At 36.1% G+C, this 8484-nt stretch overlaps 9 non-coding genes across 9 annotated transcripts; 3 read left to right on the plus strand and 6 right to left on the minus strand.

The window, feature by feature from the left end:
* Positions 1 to 228: 228 nt before the first annotated feature.
* LOC149414832 (5S ribosomal RNA) lies at positions 229 to 347 on the plus strand. Its single transcript, XR_016303941.1, has one exon. It is a non-coding gene; the product is annotated as a 5S ribosomal RNA (ribosomal RNA).
* Positions 348 to 670: 323 nt separating this feature from the next.
* On the plus strand, positions 671 to 789 carry LOC149414833 (5S ribosomal RNA). The gene has a single exon (XR_016303943.1). It is a non-coding gene; the product is annotated as a 5S ribosomal RNA (ribosomal RNA).
* A 323-nt stretch (positions 790 to 1112) lies between these two features.
* LOC149414834 (5S ribosomal RNA) lies at positions 1113 to 1231 on the plus strand. Its single transcript, XR_016303944.1, has one exon. It is a non-coding gene; the product is annotated as a 5S ribosomal RNA (ribosomal RNA).
* Positions 1232 to 1663: 432 nt separating this feature from the next.
* Positions 1664 to 1782, minus strand: LOC149414835 (5S ribosomal RNA). The gene has a single exon (XR_016303945.1). It is a non-coding gene; the product is annotated as a 5S ribosomal RNA (ribosomal RNA).
* A 323-nt stretch (positions 1783 to 2105) lies between these two features.
* Positions 2106 to 2224, minus strand: LOC149414836 (5S ribosomal RNA). The gene has a single exon (XR_016303946.1). It is a non-coding gene; the product is annotated as a 5S ribosomal RNA (ribosomal RNA).
* A 323-nt stretch (positions 2225 to 2547) lies between these two features.
* Positions 2548 to 2666, minus strand: LOC149414837 (5S ribosomal RNA). Its single transcript, XR_016303947.1, has one exon. It is a non-coding gene; the product is annotated as a 5S ribosomal RNA (ribosomal RNA).
* Positions 2667 to 7242: 4576 nt separating this feature from the next.
* On the minus strand, positions 7243 to 7361 carry LOC149414838 (5S ribosomal RNA). Its single transcript, XR_016303948.1, has one exon. It is a non-coding gene; the product is annotated as a 5S ribosomal RNA (ribosomal RNA).
* A 323-nt stretch (positions 7362 to 7684) lies between these two features.
* On the minus strand, positions 7685 to 7803 carry LOC149414839 (5S ribosomal RNA). Its single transcript, XR_016303949.1, has one exon. It is a non-coding gene; the product is annotated as a 5S ribosomal RNA (ribosomal RNA).
* A 323-nt stretch (positions 7804 to 8126) lies between these two features.
* On the minus strand, positions 8127 to 8245 carry LOC149414840 (5S ribosomal RNA). Its single transcript, XR_016303950.1, has one exon. It is a non-coding gene; the product is annotated as a 5S ribosomal RNA (ribosomal RNA).
* Positions 8246 to 8484: the final 239 nt, after the last annotated feature.

The raw sequence follows: 8484 nt of genomic DNA on the forward strand, positions 1-8484 counted from the left end.
TTACTCCGGTCCTCGAAATTGCATGACGCGCGTAAAGAAGTTTCACTTCAAAAAATTCCTGCAAAGTTATGGATGTAATTACGATCTTTTTCAAGCGCGTATGTAATGATTATTTTTATCAACGTCGCATACACCTTGCTAATGTTTTCAGTATTATTAGGGCTTTTTTATACTAATTTTCATATATTTATTGGCAGGTAGAGTAGAAATTAATATTGTTTAGCGTTTGCCAACGACCATACCATGTTGAACACACCGGTTCTCGTCCGATCACCGAAGTTAAGCAACATTGGGCGCGGTCAGTACTTGGATGGGTGACCGCTTGGGAACACCGCGTGCCGTTGGCCCATTTTTTATGGTAATTTCATGTTTTTTTTTATTTTTTTATCGTTACTATCATTAATAATATCATAAAATTCTTTAACTTTTCAAGTATGCTACAGGCCTAAAATATTACTTAGTGGATTGATATTATGGTCAACCATTGAAAAAAAAAATTCCTGCAAAGTTATGGATGTAATTACGATCTTTTTCAAGCGCGTATGTAATGATTATTTTTATCAACGTCGCACACACCTTGCTAATGTTTTCAGTATTATTAGGGCTTTTTTATACTAATTTTCATATATTTATTGGCAGGTAGAATAGAAATTAATATTGTTTAGCGTTTGCCAACGACCATACCATGTTGAACACACCGGTTCTCGTCCGATCACCGAAGTTAAGCAACATTGGGCGCGGTCAGTACTTGGATGGGTGACCGCTTGGGAACACCGCGTGCCGTTGGCCCATTTTTTATGGTAATTTCATGTTTTTTTTTATTTTTTTATCGTTACTATCATTAATAATATCATAAAATTCTTTAACTTTTCAAGTATGCTACAGGCCTAAAATATTACTTAGTGGATTGATATTATGGTCAACCATTGAAAAAAAAAATTCCTGCAAAGTTATGGATGTAATTACGATCTTTTTCAAGCGCGTATGTAATGATTATTTTTATCAACGTCGCACACACCTTGCTAATGTTTTCAGTATTATTAGGGCTTTTTTATACTAATTTTCATATATTTATTGGCAGGTAGAATAGAAATTAATATTGTTTAGCGTTTGCCAACGACCATACCATGTTGAACACACCGGTTCTCGTCCGATCACCGAAGTTAAGCAACATTGGGCGCGGTCAGTACTTGGATGGGTGACCGCTTGGGAACACCGCGTGCCGTTGGCCCATTTTTTATGGTAATTTTATGTTTTTTTTTATTTTTTTATCGTTAACATCATAAAAAATTTTATATCATTCTTTAACTTTTCAAGTATGCTACAGGCCTAAAATATTACTTAGTGGATTGATATTATGGTCAACCATTGAAAAAAAAAAAGGCGTTAAAAACAAAAAAATAATGTGCGATGGCCGAGAATCGAACTCGGATCAACTGCTTGGAAAGCAACTACGCTGACCATTACACCACCAACGCCAGTTGTCGAGATGAGCTAAGAAGCATTTATATTTTACTTCAAAACTTTGACTAGATCAAATGAACTTTAATCGGTCCCGCATTTTCGTTTCGGTCATGAGTTGGTTTTACTCCGGTACTCGAAATTGCATGACGCGGGTAAAGAAGTTTCACTTCAAAAAAACATAAAATTACCATAAAAAATGGGCCAACGGCACGCGGTGTTCCCAAGCGGTCACCCATCCAAGTACTGACCGCGCCCAATGTTGCTTAACTTCGGTGATCGGACGAGAACCGGTGTGTTCAACATGGTATGGTCGTTGGCAAACGCTAAACAATATTAATTTCTATTCTACCTGCCAATAAATATATGAAAATTAGTATAAAAAAGCCCTAATAATACTGAAAACATTAGCAAGGTGTGTGCGACGTTGATAAAAATAATCATTACATACGCGCTTGAAAAAGATCGTAATTACATCCATAACTTTGCAGGAATTTTTTTTTTCAATGGTTGACCATAATATCAATCCACTAAGTAATATTTTAGGCCTGTAGCATACTTGAAAAGTTAAAGAATTTTATGATATTATTAATGATAGTAACGATAAAAAAATAAAAAAAAACATGAAATTACCATAAAAAATGGGCCAACGGCACGCGGTGTTCCCAAGCGGTCACCCATCCAAGTACTGACCGCGCCCAATGTTGCTTAACTTCGGTGATCGGACGAGAACCGGTGTGTTCAACATGGTATGGTCGTTGGCAAACGCTAAACAATATTAATTTCTATTCTACCTGCCAATAAATATATGAAAATTAGTATAAAAAAGCCCTAATAATACTGAAAACATTAGCAAGGTGTGTGCGACGTTGATAAAAATAATCATTACATACGCGCTTGAAAAAGATCGTAATTACATCCATAACTTTGCAGGAATTTTTTTTTTCAATGGTTGACCATAATATCAATCCACTAAGTAATATTTTAGGCCTGTAGCATACTTGAAAAGTTAAAGAATTTTATGATATTATTAATGATAGTAACGATAAAAAAATAAAAAAAAACATGAAATTACCATAAAAAATGGGCCAACGGCACGCGGTGTTCCCAAGCGGTCACCCATCCAAGTACTGACCGCGCCCAATGTTGCTTAACTTCGGTGATCGGACGAGAACCGGTGTGTTCAACATGGTATGGTCGTTGGCAAACGCTAAACAATATTAATTTCTACTCTACCTGCCAATAAATATATGAAAATTAGTATAAAAAAGCCCTAATAATACTGAAAACATTAGCAAGGTGTATGCGACGTTGATAAAAATAATCATTACATACGCGCTTGAAAAAGATCGTAATTACATCCATAACTTTGCAGGAATTTTTTGAAGTGAAACTTCTTTACGCGCGTCATGCAATTTCGAGGACCGGAGTAAAACCGACTCATGACCGTGACGAAAAAACGGGATCATTTCGCTATAGGAGCCTAGCTAATATTATATACCTAGTTTAACTCACTCTCCTAACTCATCTTCGCTGTCTACAGGCAGAGCGCACGACTGTGGTCGTGAAGAACCGAGGTTCGATCCCCGCTTTAACTAATTTTTTTTTTCTTTTTTTATAACTTTTAATTTTTTTTATCACATGCTACTTATAAATATGTCAATAGACAGAAAAAAAGAGAGAATGAAATGAAAAGAGAGAGAGAGAAGAATACTAGAAGTTTCACTTCTGTCTTGCGTAGGCTTGACACACCCATTTTTTTTTGTATTATGGTTGTTTTAAAATTAGGTGTAATAAATTCATTTTCATTTCTAGTACTCCTGAATTTATTCTTTGTGCATATTTAAAATAGAAACTTGCTTAAATATGTCTTGGACATTTGGTACTGGAAACAGTTTAAATGGTGATTTTGTTGTGAAGGTAGATTTTTTAAAGATCTGGCATTATTGTTTGTGAATCTTTTATCGAGTTTAAATTGTATTTATAAAATTCTCCCCACCATAAAAAGATGAGCAAAGAGTTAACATAACAAAATCATAGACTATAATAAAACTGATCAACTTACATCTTAGATAGATGAAATAAAAAAGCGGTCCACGCGTAGAACTGCATATCGTTGGAGAGGTAATAACTCCACGACATGCACATTTCAGAAGAGGTTCCGGGATATATGTTATTTATGTACAGCATATTGGTCCACCAGTACTTGGGACACTGCAGATCGTTCCTCTCGTTTGTCCACTTGGCGACTGAGGTACGATTACCGGCAGCCGTTATGAAGGTCAAACCCAAGATGTAAATGTATACTGGGGTTAATCTGCGGATTTAAATTGTAGGTATGATTTGTTAAGTTGGGTGACATCTAAAGGACATAAACACGTTCACCGACATTAACTTGTACAATTAAAGGTAGTTATAAATTGTTAAGCATGATTGAGATGGCAGCTGATGTGAAGATCAAGCCAAAGATTAACACGCACTCTGGGGTAAATCTGATTTAAAATGTATTTTAAGCATGGTGGAGACGTAGAGATGGTAGCTGATATTAAACCCAAGATGAACCTGTAGATGAACTGGGGTTAGTATGGATATTTAAAATGTGGGAATTGTTTTATGTATGGTAGAGGATTGGTTACTGGCAGCCGATGTGAAGGTAAAACCCTAGATGTAAATTTACACTGGTGTTAATCTGCAAATTCTAGTAGCATCGTCATGAATTGGTAAGTTGAGAAATATCTTAAGGACGTGAACATGTTTACTGGTGTTAACCCGCACAAATAAAGGTAGGTGTACATTGTTTAAATCATGGTAGAGATGGTAGCTGATCTGATTAAAAATAATGAACTGTTTTAAGCATGGATGATTCGAGATTTTAACTGCCAAAAATATTATTTTTTGGGGTATTATGCAGTGTTGCGCTACGTCCTTTTTTAGCCAACATTTCGGACAGCATTATAGTGTCCATCATCACATATCTGCCCTGATGATGGACACTGTAATGCTGTCCTAAACGTTGGTTAAAGTAGTAGGAAGCGCAACATGGCATAATAACAAAAACGGTTATTGGCAGCTGATGTGAAGGTCAATCCCATGATGGGCCTGTTCACTGGGGTAAATCTGCAGAATTGAACATAGGTATGAATTGTTTTAAGCACGGTGGAGATGGCATATCATGTGAAGATCAATCCTAAGATGAACATGTGTATTGGGGTTAATCCTTATTAAAACCGGTAACTAGCAGCTGATGTGTAGGTTAATTCCAAGATGAACATGTTCACTTTTGTTAATCTACACAACTTTTTCTGAATAGTGAAAAACTTGACTTTTGACTATGGTCTAAGCTATGAGACATAGTTAAACTGGGCGTAAGGCCGGTTTAAATATAACAATGCTGAACCGGAGCATAAGTATCTAATATTATGTGTTGGATTTGAGGAGGTTAGGTTAAAGGGGCACTCACAATGCGATCGTAAGATACACAAAAGTTTTTTCTGCAAGTATTTTGCATAACACTGTATTTTTCTGCGTGTAGCTAACCGAATCACCAATTATGGCAGTGGAATGAACCAACGACAACCGCAAGCGACGGTTCGTGCTGTATTTTTATGTGACACTCTCCTGTCCGTACAGTGTAGAGGCAGGGGAGCTATGTCGCCACCCGGTTGTACAGCGTTGTGAGGCGTGTTAAGGTAGGGGCTGTAGGATGGGATTCATTAATGCGGGTCTTGAAGAGGCCTGGATTGTATGAAGGGGAAAAACAGATGGCACATACGAGCTGTCACAACAACGATTCGAAGAACCTGCCAGTTCAAAAAAAATCTATTGTTTTAAAACGGGTTCACGCACGTAAACCATTAAAATATCATGTAACAGACTCAGTATACCGACATTATATGATATGGCAATCGGATTGTTAACAATGGATTGTTAATCAGACGGACCGCCCTCCTTTGCACAGAATCAAGTAGCATGGGACTTCAGCCCAGAGGTGGTTCGCAAATTCAATTGTTGAGATTGTTACTTAAGATTTGTATAGAGTTAGCATCTTGTTGCTATTGAACAATCTGCTAGTCATACAAGACGCCCAGTTTCTTGGAAGCCAGATTTACTCGGGCTTCTATAGACCTTCGATACTTGAGCCGGTCTGATATACGTGTACTTAATCCAAGCATTTCAATGGAGTCTTTAATGGGGAGGATGCTTCCATCAAATTGTACCAGACATGCTTCTTTGCGCTTGGTTCTTTCCTTTCCTATTCTTCGTTCTTCGGCTTCGACTTCGCGCTTCGGCTTGCAAGTATACACGCAGCATTACAGTCGCGCATCATACTGTTTACATACCTTCTAAACCTTTTGAATAATGTCTTCAGATAGAGTTCGGTCAGCCTTCCCGCTGTGTGGTTCGCATCATCTATCAAGTCCTTTGATTTCCGCAGACTATTAGCCATCAAAAAACCTCTGAAAGTTTTTGGCAACATTACATTCTCTAAATAATACATTTATAAAGTAATTCATTCTAACGTATAATATAGTAGTACCAGGCAGAGATCAAATGCACGACATCTTACCAGCCGGTGGCGGTTTCTATGTTACAATGACGTTGTAGCCAATTGGAACCATTTTGGAATATGCGGTTTATAAAATCATTAATTATTAATGAAAATATTAAAATTACACGTTTTTGTACAATGATCAGAAAGAGAAAAATATTCTTTTAAGTCTTCCACGCATTTTTGACCGTATTAATAATCTTGTCTTTTTACTACTTGTAACACTGAAAAAAAACGTATCTCTTATTTCTTTAAAATAAAGTCGGAATCGTAACGATGTAAGTTAAGAAGCCATGTACAAAAATATGCGATGCGCGGCCCTGGTATATTCGGCAGACCTACAGTTGAATTTGCCCTAGCAAATCTATAAAATAATGTGTGAATCTTAACAACATAAGTGATGAAGTCGTGTAAAAACATTATTCGGAGTGTGACCCGGCGTAATGAACGGACAATTGAAAATTGATCTTTTCGTGGGATCTATTTTAATTATTTCTGATGAACGTATTACTAAAATCTCAAACGTTTCTAGAGGGATCTCTCGGGAAGTTACTAACGAATTTTCTGGAAAAATAAAATCTAGTGCTTACCGCTAATTTTATAGTTAAAAAACGTTTTATAAAATTTTCAACCTGTTTTACATAAAGTATTTTAATTTTAAGGTACTGTACTTCATTTATCATAAATATAAATAACTTACATCCATATAAATATACATATAAGAATTAATTAAAATATTAGTCTTGAGCTTACCCCCGTTATTAGAGTGTTATGTCGCCTAAATGTGTAAAATGTAACAAAAAATTAATTTTTATTTTTTTTTTTTTTTGAAGTGAAACTTCTTTACCCGCGTCATGCAATTTCGAGTACCGGAGTAAAACCAACTCATGACCGAAACGAAAATGCGGGACCGATTAAAGTTCATTTGATCTAGTCAAAGTTTTGAAGTAAAATATAAATGCTTCTTAGCTCATCTCGACAACTGGCGTTGGTGGTGTAATGGTCAGCGTAGTTGCTTTCCAAGCAGTTGATCCGAGTTCGATTCTCGGCCATCGCACATTATTTTTTTGTTTTTAACGCCTTTTTTTTTTTCAATGGTTGACCATAATATCAATCCACTAAGTAATATTTTAGGCCTGTAGCATACTTGAAAAGTTAAAGAATGATATAAAATTTTTTATGATGTTAACGATAAAAAAATAAAAAAAAACATAAAATTACCATAAAAAATGGGCCAACGGCACGCGGTGTTCCCAAGCGGTCACCCATCCAAGTACTGACCGCGCCCAATGTTGCTTAACTTCGGTGATCGGACGAGAACCGGTGTGTTCAACATGGTATGGTCGTTGGCAAACGCTAAACAATATTAATTTCTATTCTACCTGCCAATAAATATATGAAAATTAGTATAAAAAAGCCCTAATAATACTGAAAACATTAGCAAGGTGTGTGCGACGTTGATAAAAATAATCATTACATACGCGCTTGAAAAAGATCGTAATTACATCCATAACTTTGCAGGAATTTTTTTTTTCAATGGTTGACCATAATATCAATCCACTAAGTAATATTTTAGGCCTGTAGCATACTTGAAAAGTTAAAGAATTTTATGATATTATTAATGATAGTAACGATAAAAAAATAAAAAAAAACATGAAATTACCATAAAAAATGGGCCAACGGCACGCGGTGTTCCCAAGCGGTCACCCATCCAAGTACTGACCGCGCCCAATGTTGCTTAACTTCGGTGATCGGACGAGAACCGGTGTGTTCAACATGGTATGGTCGTTGGCAAACGCTAAACAATATTAATTTCTATTCTACCTGCCAATAAATATATGAAAATTAGTATAAAAAAGCCCTAATAATACTGAAAACATTAGCAAGGTGTGTGCGACGTTGATAAAAATAATCATTACATACGCGCTTGAAAAAGATCGTAATTACATCCATAACTTTGCAGGAATTTTTTTTTTCAATGGTTGACCATAATATCAATCCACTAAGTAATATTTTAGGCCTGTAGCATACTTGAAAAGTTAAAGAATTTTATGATATTATTAATGATAGTAACGATAAAAAAATAAAAAAAAACATGAAATTACCATAAAAAATGGGCCAACGGCACGCGGTGTTCCCAAGCGGTCACCCATCCAAGTACTGACCGCGCCCAATGTTGCTTAACTTCGGTGATCGGACGAGAACCGGTGTGTTCAACATGGTATGGTCGTTGGCAAACGCTAAACAATATTAATTTCTACTCTACCTGCCAATAAATATATGAAAATTAGTATAAAAAAGCCCTAATAATACTGAAAACATTAGCAAGGTGTATGCGACGTTGATAAAAATAATCATTACATACGCGCTTGAAAAAGATCGTAATTACATCCATAACTTTGCAGGAATTTTTTGAAGTGAAACTTCTTTACGCGCGTCATGCAATTTCGAGGACCGGAGTAAAACCGACTCAT

This window comes from Hesperophylax consimilis, chromosome 19, assembly GCF_061612785.1.
Source record: "Hesperophylax consimilis isolate HC1 chromosome 19, BYU_Hcon_1.0, whole genome shotgun sequence".
In the NCBI taxonomy this organism is placed as follows: Eukaryota; Metazoa; Arthropoda; class Insecta; order Trichoptera; family Limnephilidae; genus Hesperophylax; species Hesperophylax consimilis.